This window comes from Mauremys reevesii, linkage group 6, assembly GCF_016161935.1.
Source record: "Mauremys reevesii isolate NIE-2019 linkage group 6, ASM1616193v1, whole genome shotgun sequence".
NCBI classification, from domain to species: Eukaryota; Metazoa; Chordata; order Testudines; family Geoemydidae; genus Mauremys; species Mauremys reevesii.
Window position 1 is genome coordinate 30517894 of NC_052628.1, and position 18977 is coordinate 30536870.

An 18977-nucleotide genomic window follows, 5' to 3' on the forward strand; every position below is an offset into this window, starting at 1 on the left:
TTGAGAAAAGAAGATTGAGCGGGGAACTTGACAACAGACTTCAGATATGTTAAGGACTATTATAAAGAGGATGGTGATCTATTGTTCTCCATGTCCACCAAAGGTAGGCTAAGAAATAATGGGTTTAATATGCAGCAAGGGAGATTGGTTTAATCTGCAGCAAGGTTAGATATTAGGAAAAGTTTACTAACTATAAGAGTAGTTAAGTACTGAAAAAGGTTACCAAGGGAGGTTGTGGAATCCCTGTCACTGGAGGTTTTAAAAAACAGGTTAGACAAACACCTGTCTGGGATGATCCAGGTATATTTGGTCCTGCCTCAGCCCAGGGACTGGACTAGATGACCTCTTGAGTCCCTTCCAGCCCTACATTCCTGTAATTCTGTATACAGAATTAAAGTATAATTACCTTTAAGCACATGCTTAATTCTCATTGAGTTAAAAGGGACTTAAGCATGTTGTTAAGTACTTTGTTGAATTGAGGACTTAATACGTTAAAAATACAGACCACCATTTTTGAATGACTTCTATTAATAGCTTTATTTTTCACTCTAACAAAATACACCAATAAAACTGAATTTTTTTAAACTGTCCACTGACTCAATTAAAATCATGGAACTTTCAAACATTTTTTTTTAATTGTGGGTAAGTACAGGATGTAACATTTGTCTCCTGTCATGTCTCTGCCTTTGGATCTGAAGTATTAGTACAAAAATTTCCATAGCTACACAGTGAACATGTCTGGCCATCATATTGCCACTCCAAGCTGTAGAAAATATTCTTAAAGCATTTATATCTCAGACCATTTATAGGTACAAGTTTTGGTGACTATGGAAATGATTTAGAAATCATCCATTAGCAAAGCATTTTCAAGGTGTGTATCCTCTTCAGTATCATTTTTGTCCTTTTCCACTGATACATTTTCAAATGTTATTGCTCAAAAAGTAACTGTCAATGTCTCTTTGATTCATACTGTAATAAAAATAATAAAAACCAATATTACTTTCATTATTTACTGTACAAATGTGTGAACAGATCTAATCATCTTCGGAGCTGAGGCCCTGATCAGCACTGAAGTAAAACACACGCCAAACTGCTTTAAAGTAGGAATCATATTACTCATGGGCTTAAAGCTAAGCATATGCTTAAGAGCTTTGTTGAACTGGGTCCTGGATCCTTGACATATTAAGGAGTTTTCGCAATTAAAGGGCCCAATTCTGTACTCATTCTTATCTGAATAATCCTCATTCACACGATTTGTCCCAGCTATCAATGGAACTGCATGTGTGAGCAAGGATTACTCACATGAGTAAGGGTTGCAAGATTCATTGCTTCTAACAGATTTTTTAGACTACTTGCTGCTCATGAGTTAATATTAAAGTTTATGCCTTGAATTTCTTGTGACTAATTTAAAGGTCATACTTCTTAACTGTTGCAAATTTTTGCCTATGGAACCTTTGACATTATAAAATGAAATATAATCTTATAACACTCTAAAATTCATTCAGTTAATGGATTTTGTTTCATACTATGTACAGTTTCACATCTTGAAAGCATGGCATTCCAAGCCCAATTCTTCAAGAAAAAAAAATAGGAATATATTGTGTAATTGACTACACAGACACCTGTAAAGATTACTAGGAAGCAAATATACTGTATCTAGAATATTAAGGGCACAAATTTCTTGAAATTGAAAGAAGTTAACTTAAATTAAAAAGTTAAAAATTATTGTTTGTTTCAGAGTTTGCCTGGGAAGAGAAGAGTGTCAGTTTCTGATGTTCCTAATTCATGTTGAGTGGTATCTTACTCTGAGAGTAGTTCCATTTAAATCACTGGAGCTAGTCAAACTACTACTCAACAAGAGTAAGGTTATCAGAATGTGATCTTCTGGGAGTGTATTTTCATGCTCACAGAATGTCCAGGTAGTAGACTTATTAACTCAACGGATTATCAAATTGTTAAAGTAATATTTACAATGATTCAGCTTTTTTAACCTCTGAAACATATGCCAGTCTATGTAATTTTATGACAGTAAGGGTATGTCTACACTACAAAAAAACAAAACAAAACACTTGCAACAGTGAGGCTCAGAGCCTGGCTTGTGGGACTCATGCTATGGTGCTAAAAATAACAATGTACATTTTCCTGCTCTGGCAATTAGATTTGGAGGTGACACTATCACCTTTGTGCCTAGAGATCACATCAAGTCTTCTCTGGAAATCTTGGATGAAGTCCACACACCAACACCCTTGTATTCTGCCTTCTGGCTAGTGGGCTGTAGGAATACAGTCATATCTTTTAGATGACGTTAAATCAAAGTTTTCCAGAGATTAAAGATTACATGGTAAATTTTGAAAAAGAGAAGGGGTTATAAATCTGGTGTCCCGACAAATTTTTTCAGTAGTCTTCATAACCCCTCCCTAAGACGAGGGCATGGTCTCTTTGGAAACAAGCATTCATACTCAAAGAAATGCTCTGTTCAAAAAAAGCTGCTAAAAGATTAACGGATATCTAATGCTCTAGGACACATTGCAATATGCCATTTTTGGAATGCCACAGTTTCACGGTTGCCTTAAAGTATAATTTTATTTCTTTGCTCAGCATACAGAATGCAGATGGCTCTATTTTACACTGGGTTATTGAAACACTGGCCTTTTGAAATACCATAGTATTCAAGACCACACATTTCATATATATATAAAATCCTAGTTTGAAGGTTCTGAGACAGCTTTTGGAATTTTAGTCCAAGAAAATGATTGCTTCTTTTTACATTGTTATTTCCCATGAATAAACTGGATATCAGCAGAACACTTAAATCCAGTTTTTATTTCATATTCAGCAGCATTTTAATAGGATGCTCTGCAGCTGAGTACACTCTTGAAAGAAGAAAGTGTTTTTTGCACAGTATATGAAAATATTGCCTTTTTATCAAAATATATGTTTAATATGTTAGCTTTGAAAGGCCAAATGTTTAATTATATTGTCTTTTTGAGGAAAAAAGTAAAACTTCTTTGCACTAAGCATGAATAAATGTTCCTGATACTGGATATTGATTCTTTCAAAGATTTCAGATCAGCATATTGATATGTTTGGGGATTTCAGTGGAAGTCTTTGCAGAGGTTAAATACATTGACATTTCTATTATTTAAGCAAGAGATTTAGATTTGTTATTTAACAAACAGTTCTTAAAATATTACTGCTATATATTGGGTGTCTACATTAGATCCCTGGCTTTTAGGCATGTAACAAGCATCCTATCATTGTCATAACTGAGATTCACTCAAACTAAACAGAGTGTAGCAATAACATTGACACTTGCTTTGCCTGTAGAAACCTGCAGGCTTACTTGTACTTTGTGTCTACCAGATATACCCTGGGGAACCAAATGCCAGAAATTACAGCACTGAAATGGCAATAGATGTGTTAAAACCACTAAATAAGATATGGCACATAGGTTTTAATTTGATACATGAACAGTTATATATGACATTAAATGAAGATATCTTGATGATCTGTATTAAGGCTTTAAAATGTCTATAAGTGTAGTGCTTGTGCAATGTGCTACATTAACATCCCTGAAGTCTGAAGCCTCCTATTTATCTCTAGAATAGTTACAATATGAGCAATAAAAATGCAGGTCTCTTCTCACTGCCCCACCAATGTGTCTCACACCTGAACTAGAGGGACAGGGATAGTACTGCATGTTTACTGATTGACTTCTTTGAGGGTCCTGTTCTCTGAGGTGCTGAATACCTGTTGAGAAGCACTGAATTCTGCCTCCAGGCTCAGGCCCTGCAATTACTAAAAAGGCAGACAAATTGGTACTAGTTGTGGTGGTAGGTTTGTGTTAGGGGCACCTGTCCAATCGGAAATGGAACTCACTTCACACAGACCATTGAACAGCCCTGAAACTGTGACCACTTTAGGCCTAACACATGGGCAGACTTCTGTACCCAAGTGCAGCCCTACTGACTTCTATGGGGCTTTGTGCAGATGCAAGAGTTGGTTTAGATGAGTAATCTGAAAAATCAGGGCCATGGAGACAACTGCCTTTGGCTATATCCAGAATAATGATGTAGAAGTGAAAGACCTGATTGACCCTTCCTAACCACTTGAACCACTGTCTTCTATGAACTCACTTTTGAAACAAAACTATTGGAAAACATTTGATTTAGAAGACTAAAAATAACAAGTGTCTGAGAATGAACTTTCATATAAAAGAGATCAAATGGAATAACTCTACTTTTCTATTTTCACTGTTCTATCTTCATTCTTTGTATAAGCTAAAAAAAGTCACATTATTAATTCCTATTGATATAATACACATATCACTGTCCATGCCAAGGGGGATTCCAAGATATCTGGCATGTGCTGACTTCTATAGTCATGGTTGCTATATAGAAGTACCTAGACAGATACATATACTACCTCTTAATGCACCTATTACCAGAGAAATATTAGACTTTTAGTCATACTGGTGTAAATCTGGAGTATCTTCACTGAAGGAAATAACTAGAGAAAGTTCAGAAATAGCTCATGTCAGGCATTGAATTAATTGAATAGTTTTAAGTTTTTCCCTGCTGGAAATTTGGCCACATCACCAAAAACAAAACAAAAGCCTTAAATTGGGCTATCCTGAGAACAGCTGACAGACTGCAGAGACTCAAATCTGAGAACAGCTGGCAGGCTTGAATAGAAAGCCAGAACTGAAAGTGACTGTCAGAACTCTGCATCCATAGTGCCTAACCACACTGTGAACTTGATTCTCCACTCAAATCTTCACTTTGAAATTGGTAAGAACAGGCATTACAGCGGCTCCAGAATAAGTTGGATGAATAAACCCATACATTTGGGTGGGGATACAGGCAAAAAGGGCCCTAAAAAAGATAAGTGGTCTCCCATTACTTCCTCAGAATATAAGTATTATGTCCAAGCCAGGAAGACATTGTAATGGACATATTTGGGGACAGATTGTCCCCAATACTTCTGCAAGCGGAAGGAACCCATATCTGTAGAACTGGCTGAGAGGGCATAAAGGGGAAACTGGCATGATCTCTCCTCTGGAATGCAATAAAACTCCGTCCTCTGGAGTTTCATGAGGATTGGGCTCTGTGGAATTTCAGGGACTTGAAGAAGAACTTTATATCATTGCCTTCCTCCACAAAGCAGTAGTGGATATGTTTTCAGATTTCTGTGCCTAAGTTAATATTGCTTGGAGCAGTAGTTACAGTCTTCATTTCTCCACCACTCTTAGGAGTGGGAGAAGGGGGAGTTGTGCAGGCACAGATTGGCTGCCCAATAAAAACAGAATTCTGCAGGAGTCATGTCTCCCCAGGAGAGGAGAGACAGAAAATCTGCAGCACACAAGTCATTTCTCTTCAGCACTGGGGTTCCCTTCCTGTCATATCTCCAGGACCTATGAGATTGGAAGGATGCAGCATTACCTCCTCCAACATTTCCCTAAAATGCTCTTCCTTGAGAAGTGAATATAAGGATGAGTTAGTCTCCCACAGGCATATCCTGAGAAGGGTAGCATTTGCTCCTTAATGTCTGAGATAGGCTTAGTTCAAGAAAACTTGAATGCAACTTCAGAACCTGCTAAAAACATGGTTTGATCCTGTGGAGATTTGAAAAGAGGGTAAGTTGGTAAGGCATAGAAATGCAGGAAGGATGAAGAGGTGAAGGTGAGATTCTGCAATGGTGAGATTCTGAGAAGGGACAGAGAGAAAGCAGATGCTAGATGAATGAAAGGAGCAGTGAGTAGAACAGAGATATACAAAAGATCCATGACGTAAACTGTAGAAAATCCTCAGGGAGTTTGTCAAACAAGGAGGGTAATTTTAAACTGGATTCTGAAATCTATGCCAATAGAGTCATTTATGGCTCAGAATGATATGGTCAAATTTCTTGGTATATGTAAGAAAGCAGGCTGCAGCATTTTGTATTCCAGAGACCAGAAAATTGGGGGCATTTGAGAGAAGGGAGATGCAACAGTCAAATAAATGCTGATTGTTTTGCAGGAGATAGATTTCAGGCAGCATAATTCAAGGGAAGTAGTATGTAGGTGTTAGTAGATAGATTTCAATTATATGAGGCACAAGAGGAGAAGGAAAATTCAGGGACAATGAAGCATATCCAAGAGTGGGAGCAGTGGAAGCAAATGGGAGGTGAGAGTTAAGGACAGAGAAGGGGTTTTGGGGAAGTTCTTCTTATTCTAAGAAAGCACTTCTGTCTTTGAGATGTTCTACTGAAGGAAGAGACAAAGCCCTGAGTTTAAGTCAAGGCAGAGTGTGAGGAATCATTAAAGGTGTCAAAAGATACATTCAATTAAGTGTCATCAGTGTGAAAATGGAACATGTAGTTATGTTTAAAAGTAATTAAATAAGATGACTGATATGGTACATAAAAAAGAGCAGAGAGCTGAGAATTAACCTTATGAGACTCCAGGAGCCAATTCCTGCTCTCATAGCTGGAGTAACTTTGTTGATGTAAGTGGAGTTAAACAGTATTTATACCCATGTTACAGAGAACAGTAACATGGCCCCATATGCTTACAAGTATTATATTATGCAATTTGGGTTAAGATGAGAATTGGGATTTTTATAAATATGAAGGGAACATTAGTGGATTTCTGATTTTAGTGAAGGACATTTTAACTCAATAGATAAATATACCCCCTTCTCCCTCATTTAAAGATCTATGGATTATGCATTACAGAGGAAAAACTTACCTGTGGTCTTATGTGGGTTGAAGTCTGCTTCTTATATACCTAGGGTGACCAGATAGCAACTGTGAAAAAAACAGGACAGGGGATGGGGGGTAATAGGAACCTATATAATAAAAAGTCCCCAAAAATGGGACTGTCCCTATAAACACGGGACATCTGGTCACCCTATGTATACCCCACTTACCAGCCACACTAGCTGCTTGTTTAGCTCCTTTGATACACAATAGTAGAAGAGATTATATGAACCATGATCAGAGTCTTTTGGGGTATAACCAGGCACCCAGTGGTCTCATGTGATGTAAAGTGTGGGAGGTCTGAAACAGTGTAGTAAGTGGAGCCAGAACTGCCCACAGTTTCCCTGAGATAGGCAGGGCTGGAATGAGATTTCTTGTGCATCTTTGGGCTCTGTATAACTCAGAATCCATAGCAACTGCCACTCTAAACTCATGCTTCCCAAGGGGATAATGCCTTGACAGCTCTATGCAGTGAACCACATGGAGTTTTATGAGTTACTTTTCCAATTCCACACATTGCTATATCTTTGGCTTTGGCCTAGGAGAAGCCTGGGTCTGATAACCTCTATCACATCCAGATCTTCAAACAGAGATCTGTGAAAATAATCTCTCAACGTTCTGAGGTCATATGTACATCTATTAAGTGGCTGAGAATTAGGCCAGTGATACCAACCTCTCATTCCATGTAGGATAAAATTTAGTCACAACGTTCTGAAAGGAACTACACAGATAGAAAATGTATGACCCTGATCCTCTAGCTGAATTGTGACCAGAGAAGAGCTTGGGAGATGCGGGAGGGATACAAATGGATTTATGCCATCGTTCTGTTTCCCTGATCCTAGGGACCCAGCACAACTTAGAGCAGCTGAAGGGGCTGTTGCACCCACAAAGGACCAGCTGGAGCTCCGGGGTGCTGCTGACACATGGCCTGTGGTGGAGGTTGTGAGACGGGGGAGGTATACAGCTAATATAGCAAGCCTAAAACATTTGTGGATTCCCACATCAGCTGTCTGACTGGGCCACCTTTATGACCCCTTTTTGCCACTAGAACAACACAAATGGGCTGTAGTGGAGGGCACAATCTGACCCTATATGTAAAGTGTAATGTAATAATCTACTTATGTACATGGATGAATGTATAGTGTGTGCCTAGCAAACTTTTGAGGAAAATCTCAGAGCACCAGGTATGTGCAAATTACAGGGGTAGTGTATTTATTCTTGGAATTCCTGTGACCCTAAACCTAAAGGAGAGTGTTTTAATTGGAGAAAGGGGAGATTATTTGAATAGTATAGTTTTCCTAAAGTCCCAGAACGAAAAACCCACACTAAAATAACAATATTAAGTGTGGAAATGGAAGCTGGTTTGGACCAGGCAGGCTGGCAAATATAACGTTTAACTGAAAGAGGCACCAACAAGTTTTCTCTCCTATTAAAAACCTAAAGAATTTTAATTTAAACTTAATTAGAATTTCAAGTAAAACATTACACATTCGCCAATCAGCAGGGAACATGCAAAATAATGTCCTTCTTCAGGAAGTTGGTTTGGTTCTGACAAGCTGCCAACTGTCAAACGTAAGTAAACATTTTCTTAAGGAACTTGCATACTCACAGATGAAAATGTACAGGAGCTGAAATACATACAGGAAAAAAAGAGACACTATCAAATCTGGTTAAAGTTTACCTGTGTGGTGGTTGTATTCTGCTTCTGATGGTGGAATGATAGTGTATAGGATTCCAGTGAAACATTTGTTAAAAGATTTCTACAATAGCTAAAAATGTTAAGTGCTTTCCTTTAGAGATAGATAGATAGATAGATAGATAGATAGATAGATAGATAGATAGATAGATCCATTTATTGGAGTTGTTGTGAAGGCTTTAGCCAATGCCTTGTTGTAATAGCCACTGGGGAGTCACATGGCTAAAACATTCTCACCACTCTAACAAATTTACTCATAAATGTAAGTATACCTAGTTTAAAATATAAGAGAAAGCCCTGAAATATCAGCGCACTGCAGCAGAAATGGAAATCACAGCCCCAGGCCTGCAGTCAGATGCACATAGGCAGGCCTTTAAGCTGCTCAGGGGTCAGCTTGTACAAAGCAGATTGCAGGATCGAGGTCTGGATTTGTAATCTTCATCTTTTTCTCTTATCCATCAGTTTGTCTACTCATATTTTTATAATGCACCCAAGACGGGTATCTGAACACCTTATAGTGGAAATGCACTACTTTGTTATTGTATGTGAACTATGTCAAGTCTGCTAATGGGATTCCATGGGATTTTGCTTAATTAAGAAATGCAGAATTTGGCCCAAATACTGAACTTCTAAGTTAACTTTTGATTGTATTGCACCTCTCACAATATTTAGTCCTTTTCTTGAAACCCCAGCTCCTGGAAGCAGCAGATTAAAGGAGAACTTCAGCTTTTATGTAAAAACAGGATTCTAGTGCTCCTGGCTACAGAAAAAAGGTTAAAGACATGACAAACACACGACCCACACTCCCTCTTACAGCTCAAACACCAGAAGGCAAATAAAAAGAACCCAAAATGTATTATTTTAAAATTGTCTTAAAGTCAGTTGCATGATTATTGGGGCCTGACTCATGATTTTTGAATGCTTGGAGTTGGCAATACTGTAAGTGTAGAGTTAGGGTACTTATTCTTAGTTATCATATTATAGAGAATGCAAAACCCATACCTGATTATACTAAATTCAGTATTGTCCCCTCTTACGGCCTGATTGACTTACATTGTCAGTGATGGATGTCAAGAAATTTATCAAGAATCAGATAGACAGCCCACAGGAATCCATTAAAATAACAAATAAAAGAAGCCACTCAACATCAAACAAAGGAAATGTGTAAGGCCAACCAAAAGAGAGAACTCAGGCAAATCACTTATTTCCTGCCATTGCTGAATGGAGTGTACTGAAAGTATCTCAGCTGGGGCAAAACGAGAGTGTTAAAATAGAGATTGCAAAAGTGAGGAATAACTCAGCATCCTCCTTGGAGCTTAGAGGTACACCTCTAATCAGCAGTCTGTCAGGGTTCCTATATTCACCCCTAAGTGTAGGGCCAGGGGATGGAGAGCACAGTTGGAAATAAGATGGTGGGCAGGAGAGGAGCCGCAGTGGGAGGAAGGAAGAAGAGGGGTCTAAGGAAAACAGCAGAGGGAGATGCTGACATGAACTGGCCACGTGGCCAAGGGAAGAAGAAATGACCCATGTTACAGGGAGGTATCAGAACGAAGTGGAGCGTCTTCCATTGGACTGACTCAGCCCCATCATAATTGTCACGGAAGAAGAAGTGGTTGAGCTGTCCAAGTTACATGTACTATAGGGAGGACACTGCCTGGAATTGTACCTGCATAGGTGTTGGACAGACATCATTCAGCCAAAGGCAAATATCAGAATCTTTTCTGGAATTCAAGATGAATAATTATTACTAGGTAAATGTCAGTACAGCCCTAATGGCTCAAAACTCCAGGACACATGAATGACAAGATCTCCAGTGCAGTGAACTTACAGACTAACATATACACATTGAATTAGTATCAGAGGGGTAGCTGTGTTAGTCTGTATCCACAAAAACAACAAGGAGTCCGGTGGCACCTTAAAGACTAATAGATTTATTTGGGCATAATCGTTTGTGGGTAAAAAACCCCGCTTCTTCAGATGCAAGATCCACCTGGGGAAGTGAGGAAACAGATTGACAGAGTGAGACAGGTACCCAGAAGTCACCTACTACAGGACAGGCCCAACAAGGAAAACACAGAACACTGGCCATCACATACAGCCCCCAACTAAAACCTCTCCAGCACATCATAAAAGATCTACAACCTATCCTGGAAAACGATCCCTCAGTCTCACAGACCTTGGGAGGCAGGACAGTCGTCACTTACAGACAGCTCCTCAACCTGAAGCAAATATTCACCAGCAACTACACACCACACCACAGAAACACTAACCCAGGAACCAATCCCTGTAACAAACCCCATTGCCTACTCTGTCCCCATATCTACTCTAGCGACACCATCAAGGACCCAACCACATGAGCCACACCATCAGGAGCTCATTCACCTGCACATCTACTAATGTGATATATGCCATCATGTGCCAGCAGTACCCCTCTGCCATGTACATTGGCCAAACCTGACAGTCTCTGCATAAAAGAATAAATGGACACAAATCAGACATCAGGAATGGTAAAATACAAAAGCCAGTAGGAGAACACTTCAATCTCCCTGGACATTCTATAACAGATTTAAAAGTAGCCATTCTTCAACAGAAAAACTTCAAAAACAGACTTCAAAGAGAAACTGCAGAGCTACAATTCATTTGCAAATTTAACACCATTAATTTGGGCTTGAATAGGGATTGGGAGTGACTGGCTCACTACCAAAGCAATTTTCCCTCTTTTGGTATTGACATCTCCTCATCAATTATTGCTAGTGGACCACATCCACCCTGATTGAATTGGCCCTGTCAGCACTGGTTCTCCACTTGTAAGGTCACTCCTTTCTCTTCATGTGTCAGTATATGTTTGCCTGCATCTGTAATTTTCATTCCAAGCATCTGAAGAAGTGGAGTTTTTTACCCAGGAAAGCTTATGGCCAAATAAATCTGTTAGTCTTTAAGGTGCCACCAGACTCCTGTTGTTTTTGTGGATACAGACTAACAGGGCTACCCCTCTGTTGCAAATTATACCTGTAGGCCACACACCATTCGTTTCTAGGCTGAGGCACAAAAACCAAAGATTTACAGAGTGTCCAAACAACAAAGTTTTATTGCACAAGGTTCAAACAACGTTCGAACGTGGTGTCCCCCTGCTAGTCAGGGAGAGACCCAGGCTGCAGATTACATAGAAGCTATATACCTTTTAGGAGTGCATGCTACCCTCATGGATCGGAAGCCTTAGCCAATAAACAAGCCATTTTCTTATCTTTAGCCTATTACAGCTAGTCATTGTCCTCGTGCTGGCTAGTGCACAGTCCAGCTGTTACCTTGCATACTAGAATTTTTCCTTAATTATGCTGTTGCAGCTGTTTTCCTATCCTCTTTCCTGTTTCTGGCTTTATCTTTCTTTAATGCTGCCCTTGGGAGCTTTGTACATGATGTGCTCGCTTTTAGTTAATGATGGATACAAAATAGGGGAACTTACAAAATGGAGTCGCTCATGTTAATTACCCTTAACACCCTCTGATACTTGACACCATGCAGGGCACTACATTTAGCCATATGAAGTGTAAATCCATCAACCTCATCAAAAAACTTGCACAGATACAGACATGCATCATCTTCCTCTCCAAGTGCAAACAAATGGATATCATACCAAATGGACTGAAGGTAGAAAAATCCATTGCAGTCAACATACTACACTACTATGGTGAGAGATTGTGCCACACACTCTCAAAGAAACTGAGGAACCACCTGATCAGTATCCTGTACAGCAAACAGGAGAAGATCAAGAATGAGCTCTCAAAACTGGAGACTCTCATACAAAACCAACCTTCCACACATTGAATTAGGAAATTATATTAATGAGACATTAAGACCTACATTTAGAATCACAAAATATCAGGAAAGGAAAATTTTATGCATTATTAATTCAGCCACATTGCAAGTAAACAAGCCATGCTGTGGGGGACAAAGAGGGGTAGTCTGTGGAAATCAGAGGGACAGTGAGGGTCATAATCCTACATCACTGACCAGGGAACAGCAGTAAAGAGATTATGTATCCCTACATAGTAGGCCACACAGCTGCTATAGCACACACATTGTGGAAAGAGTTGGCTAGACAGAACTAAACCAAGCTGTTGAAATGGTACATAGGGAGAAAATTGGTCTCTGCGGTTGCATTGACTCAAATCATGTAGGGCTTTATAGATCAAAGTCATCACCATGAATTGACCTGGAAGTAAACTGGAAGCCAGTACAGTCTACAGGTGTAATATGCTCCATATGGCTAGCAATGCTAAATAGATGAGAAATTGTGTTGTGAACTAGCTGTAGATTGCAAGTGGACTTCAAAGCTAAACCAAGTAGAGAGCACTGAAGTAATCCAGTGGAGTCACAAAGGGCTAGTCTACACTTACCTGCCGGGTCGACGTGGTGAGTTCGATTTCTCGGAGTTCGAACTATCGCGTCTAATCTGGACACGATAGTTCGAACTCCCCGCGTGCTCCGGTCGACTCCGGTACTCCACCACTGCAAACGGCGGTGGCAGAGTCGACCTTGGAGCCGCGGACTTCGATTCCGCGGCGTCTGGACGGGTGAGTAGTTCGAACTAGGGTACTTCGAATTCAGCTACGCTATTCATGTAGCTGAATTTGCATACCCTAGTTCGACCCCCCTTCTTAGTGTGGACCAGCCCAAAGGCATGAATAACTGTGGCAAGGTCCATATCAGAGCAAATGAAGGCAGAAAAAGGCACTCCTGGAAATCTTGGCTACCTGATAATCCAGAAACAGCTGTGCATTGCAGACTGTGAACTCAGGGTAGACAAGAGGGACACAGGTGTCACCTCATTCTCTCCTTCTAGTTGTATCATTCCAGCATCCTGAAGGATTCATCTCTATCTCGTCTGGACTGAACTAATTTGCTGGTACTGAAGTTAGGTTTACCAGCCTGTAATTGCCAGGATCGCCCCTGGAGCCTTTTTTAATAATTACATTAGCTATCCTTCAGTCATCTGCTACAGAGGCTGATTTACATTTGATAGTTCTACAATTTCATATTTGAGTTCCTTCAGAACTGGTCACCATCTGGTCTTTGTGACTTATTACTGTGTAATTTATTCATTTGTTCCAAAACTTCCTCTACTGACACCTCAATCTGGGACAGTTGCTCAGATTTGTCACCTAAAAAGAGTGGCTCAGGTGTGGGAATCTCCCTCACATCCTCTGCCAAGAAGACTAGTGACAAGAATTCATTTAGCTTCTCCACAACAGCCTTGTCTTCCCTGAGTGCTTGTTTGGAACCTTCCTTGAGTGATTCTTTGGCAAACTTCCTATGTCTGATGTAATTAAAAAAAATTCTATTAGTTTTTGTGTCTTTTGCTGGTTGCTCTTCAAATTCTTTTTTGACCTGCCTAATTATACTTTTATGCTTGACTTGCCAGAATTTTTGCTTCTTTCTGTTTTCCTCACTAGTATTTGACATCCAATATTTAAAGGATGCCTTTTTGCCTCTAACCACTTCTTTTACTCTGTTTAGCCATTATGGCATTTTTTAGCTTTTCTTACTGTTGTTACTTATTTATTTGGAGTATACATTTCATTTGAGCCTCTATTATAGTGTTTTTAATAGTCTCCTTGCAGTTTGCAGGCATTTTATCCTGGTGACTATTCCTTTTCTTTTCCATTTAACTAGCTTCTTAATTTTTCCATCATTTCCATTTTTGAAGTGAAATGCCACTGTGACAGGTTTCTGTGGCATTTCCTCCCCCCTTCCCCCCCCCCCCGCCCAAGGATGTTAAATTCAATTACATTATGGTCACTATTACCAAGCAGTTCAGTTGTGCTCACCTGTGCTGCATTTAGGAAGACTTGCCTCTTCCCTTGTGGGTTCCAGGACAAGCTGCTTCAAGAAACAGTCATCTACGGTGTCTAGAAATTTTCTCTCTGCATCCCTTGCTGGGGTGACATATACTCAGTCAGTATGAGGATAGTTGAAATTCCCCATTACTATTGCATTTTCTGCCTTTGTAGCCTCTCTAATCTCCCTTGGTGTTTTACAGCCTGGTCAGGTGGAGAGTAATATATTTTTACTGCTGTACTCTTATTATTCAACTATGGAATTTCTATCCATATAGATTCTATACATTATTTAAGACTTTTACTATATTTGACTCTATTCTTTCTTTCACATATAGTGCATGACCTACTCTGTCATTCCTATATATTTTGTACCCTGATATTACCATGTCCCATTGATTTTTCTCATTCCACCAAGTTTCCATGATGCCTGTTATATCAATGTATTCAATATCCTTGTGCATAGCAGACCCAATCTTACAAACTATTATTCACATGAGTAAGGCCTATACACATGAATAAGAATTTGCAGGCTCAGGCCCACAAAGCCCATACCCACTACTCTTCTCAAATTTCGGAATACTGTAAATATTAAGGATAATCTTAGCTTTCATTTAATACAGAGGTCCTGTTTCTTTGCAGTGATAGCCTTGAAAATGTAAGCCAGTGAAAATCAATGTAAACTGATAGCTGAAGCTAGAAGTTTGTCACTGTGATTTTTTCAATAACTCATATGTTGCAGGGTTACTCTTTGTTGCCCTGTGAAGATCACAACATGTCCATGTTTGCGGGGAAGGGGAATGGGGAGGAATGCCAGACTAGCTGGTGGCTACAGTGGACTCAGGGCTTCCTAGGCAGCCATTAATGGTGCTAACGTCAACAGTCTCCCTCCCAGATACCAGGCCACAGCTGAACTCCACCTCTGCTGAGCAGTGAGTGATCCTCTGATCAAATAGGGAACAGCTCAATAATGTGAGAAGCAGTGTAGACTAGGGGTTTGGAAACAAGGGACACCTGAATTCTAGTTTTGGCTTTATTGGAGCTAATAATATGTATCTACCTGACAGCATTGATATGGCTAGTGAGTATTAACGTATTAGTACATTGGGGGAGAGGGGTGATGCAGGAAGACTTTGAAAGACAATAGTGGCCTAAAGACAACAGCTGCTCTAAAGTTGGCATAAAAGGAACATAGGTTAAGACTGAGGCCACTACAGCGAATATCGATACTGCACTCCCCATGCAGTGACACCCCCACTGCAAGGGGCATTCAAGGGTGGAGGTAAGGGATGGTCAGGGAGTGGAGGGAGATGCAGTCAGGGTATCCCTCCCCCTCATCTATTCTCTGTTGCCTCAGCATCCAATCAGGTGATAGCAGCAGGGGTTGCAACTGAAGGTGGCCCTTAAGGCTGCCCAAACCTGCATCAGGGACTGAGCCACAAGGCCACCTCCTCTCTAATCCTGTGTAGCGCCCCACAAAACCCATAGCTAGTCCAAGGGTGAATTTAATTGAGAGAAAATAGTACAAAAAGTGAAAAGAAAGAAAACGGTTCAGAGATGGATTGAACAGGCAGGATTCCATTAAGACGATCCAGGGCCATAGTCAGATCCCATACAGAGACCTTTGAACCTCTCCCCCTCCACCATCATGGCCACATGCTCTGCTTTAAGGAGCTGGTGATAAGGGCCTTTAACTAAAAAATCATTGAAGTGGTGAGGGGATCCCACATCTCTTCTTCAGCCAGGCTGGGGCCTCTCTTCCTCAAGCCCTGGCTCCTTGTCTTTGGGCAAGCTGAAGGAAGGAAGCAGAGGACTTTATTTTGGGGGGATGGTGTTGGGGGTAGTTCTGCTGTCATCCCAGCAAAGGACTCTGTTTTGTGAAAAAGGACAAAGAAAATCCAAAAAATATAACTACACATAAACTACACACACATAGTTACTGCATATAACTGCCTACACTGGTCCATATTGGTTCCCAATGCAATTACAGAATATCATTATATATACTTAAATTAGTTACATGGTCATCCTTCATTGTAAACCAAAACAGAGATGCTATAGTTTGTTTAGGATGTCGTTTAACACCTTTCCAGTTCCTGTCCCATTCCTACTGCTTTTCCATCTTTTTTTAGTGCCATCATAGCTTGAATGAAGATGACATTAAAGAATTCATGAAATTATACTTCATCTTTGTGATATATTTTAAGCCTAAGAATTCCATTCTCAACAGTATTTTGACTGTATCTGAGTCATTTCCAGTCCTCATTTTCTTTTCTGAAAAACCACTTTTGTTAATTGTCAGAACAAATTGGGTTTGTCTTAAGTACAATTTTAAGTTGCTATTACAAATTTTGTTTCTGAAACCAGACACAGTTTAAAAATACACTCAACTAATGCTGGAGAGAAATGCTAATGATAGCACTGTGCTTTGGTTTGTGACTTTTTGAAAAAGATTTACATGTGTAGTGTATATATGAAAAAGAAAAATATATATATCAAGGGCTTTGTCTTACAACCTTTATTCACATAAACCTTTATAACAAATGGCCCAATCCCATGTGAATAAACCAAACCATACATATCAGTAGTCCCATCAACATCAGTGGGACCACTCACATGAATATGTGTTTAGTTATCAGAAAAGGATTTCCAAGCTAAGGCCCAAAACCAGGTCTCAGTACAAACCTGAACCTGGCTCAACCTTACTCATCCAAGTACTCCGTAGTCATGCTTTTGACACAGTCCTACATTATAAGCAAACTAGGGAAATGTGGTCAAGATGAAATTATTCTAAGGGTGCATAACTGGTTAAAAGACCATTCTCATAGAGTAGTTACACTCTCCCAGTTTGACAGTGGATCATTGGCATCTACTGGAGCCTCACAGGGGTTAGTCCTGAATTAGGTATTATTCAATATTTTCATTAGCGACTTGGATAATAGAGTAGAGACTATGCTTTTAAGAGTAGAGGTTGATCCCAGGATGCGAGGGGTTGCTAACACTTTGGAGGACAAGATTAGAATTCAAAAGGACCTTGACAAATTAGAGAACTGGTTTGAAATCAACAAGGTGAAATTCAATAAAGACAAGTGCAAAGTACTTCGCTTAGGAACCAAAAATCAAATGCATGACTACAAAATGGGAAATAACTGTGTAGGTGTTAGTACTGCTGAAAAGGATTTGAGGGTTATAGTAGATCACAAATTGAATATGAGTCAACCACCTGATGCAATTGTGAAAAAGACTATTATTATTCTGGGGTGTATTAAAAGGACTGTTGTGTGTAAGACATGGGAGGCATTTTCCTGCTCCACTCAACACTGGTAAGGACTCAACTGGAGTTCCTTGTCCTTTTCTGGGTGCCACACTTCAGGAAAGATGTGGATAAAATGAAGGGAATCCAGAGGAGAGCAACAAAAATAATAAAAAGTTTAGAAAACCTGATCTATGAGGAAAGGTTAAAAAAATGGGCATGTTTAGATCTGAGAAAAAGAAGACTGAGTGGGGACCTGATAACAGTCTTCAAATATGGTAAGGGCTGGTAGAAAGAGGACAGTGATCAATTGTCCTCCATATTCCTGAAGGTAAACAAGAATGGGTTTAATCTGCAATGAGGGAGATTTAAATTAAGAAAAACTATAAAGGTAGCTAAACTCTGGAATAGGCTTCCATGGGAGGTTGTGAAATCCCCATCATTTGAGATTTTTAAGACCAGGTTGGATGAAGATATGTCAGGGATGGTCTAGATTTATTTGGTTCTGGCTCAACACAGGAGGCTGGATTTGATGACGTCTTGAGGTCCTTTTCAGATCTACATTTCTATGCAACTGGACCCTGAAATCTGTTTGAATATGAATTACTCACAGGGGGAAAGATTTGCAGGATCTGAAGTTGGGCCAGGTTTACAAACAAGGGCCAACATCCAAAAGAATCTTATCTGATTTCTGATCAATATTTTATGGAGTCCTTGCAACATTCAGCTATTTTACAGTTATTCCCCTGAAACCAGGCAAAACTTGCCAGTTCCAGAAACTCTCTTTGAGTTTTGGGGTTCACAAGAGCCTCCAAATTCAAAATGAAATTAGGTACTGCAGAACCACATAAACTAACTGCCTCGTCTCAAAAACAGAAAGCAAAATTTCACACAGATCCCAGCAAATTGAAATCAATCAGATTAAAACAGACCTGTTAGACTTTGTTCTTACTGTGTCATTGCTTAGGCTCTTTGAGCCTGATTCTCCACTCATGTACACTAGTGTAAACTGGGAGTAACTCCAAGGAAAGCAATGAAGTTATTCTGGAGTAAAATCATTGTAAATCAGGATAATCAGATAATCTGGATAATCAGTGCCCTTCCTCTTCATGTGTGGTAAAAGATTGCTTAGTCCAAATGTACTTTCTCTTGGATAGTAGAGGAAGTTTACTGTTGAAACAAAGATGGTCAATGGGATTCCCTGTCAGAACATTTCCAGGAACTGTATGTCTCTGTAACTGTTGTTACAGAGACATACCAATTCAGCTCATCAGTGAAATAAAAATAATGGCTGCTAAAAACACAGGTCCAAATTCTGCCCTCAGTGGCCTGAATTGTGCTTTTTGGGGGATAGTGAAAGTGAGAAGCAGGGCAGGATCCAAATCTAGGACTCAAGGGGACATGGTCTGCTGCTATTGTGGATATTCATGCTGCTTCTTTTCAAAAGAGCAGC

At 39.8% G+C, this 18977-nt stretch overlaps 1 long non-coding RNA gene across 4 annotated transcripts in view; it reads right to left on the bottom strand.

The window, feature by feature from the left end:
* Window positions 1-572: 572 nt before the first annotated feature.
* LOC120408540 overlaps window positions 573-18977 on the bottom strand; it is a 28006-nt gene continuing 9601 nt past the window's right edge. Inside the window, exons 4-5 of one of the 4 annotated variants that reach the window (XR_005600767.1) lie at window positions 14263-14370; window positions 573-969 (exon numbers count right to left, since the gene is read on the bottom strand). This is a non-coding gene — a long non-coding RNA (uncharacterized LOC120408540). Of the gene's footprint in view, window positions 970-8275; window positions 8367-14262; window positions 14371-16058; window positions 16142-18977 lie in introns of those variants that run through there. The other 3 variants (XR_005600766.1, XR_005600768.1, XR_005600765.1) reach the window with 3 other exon arrangements.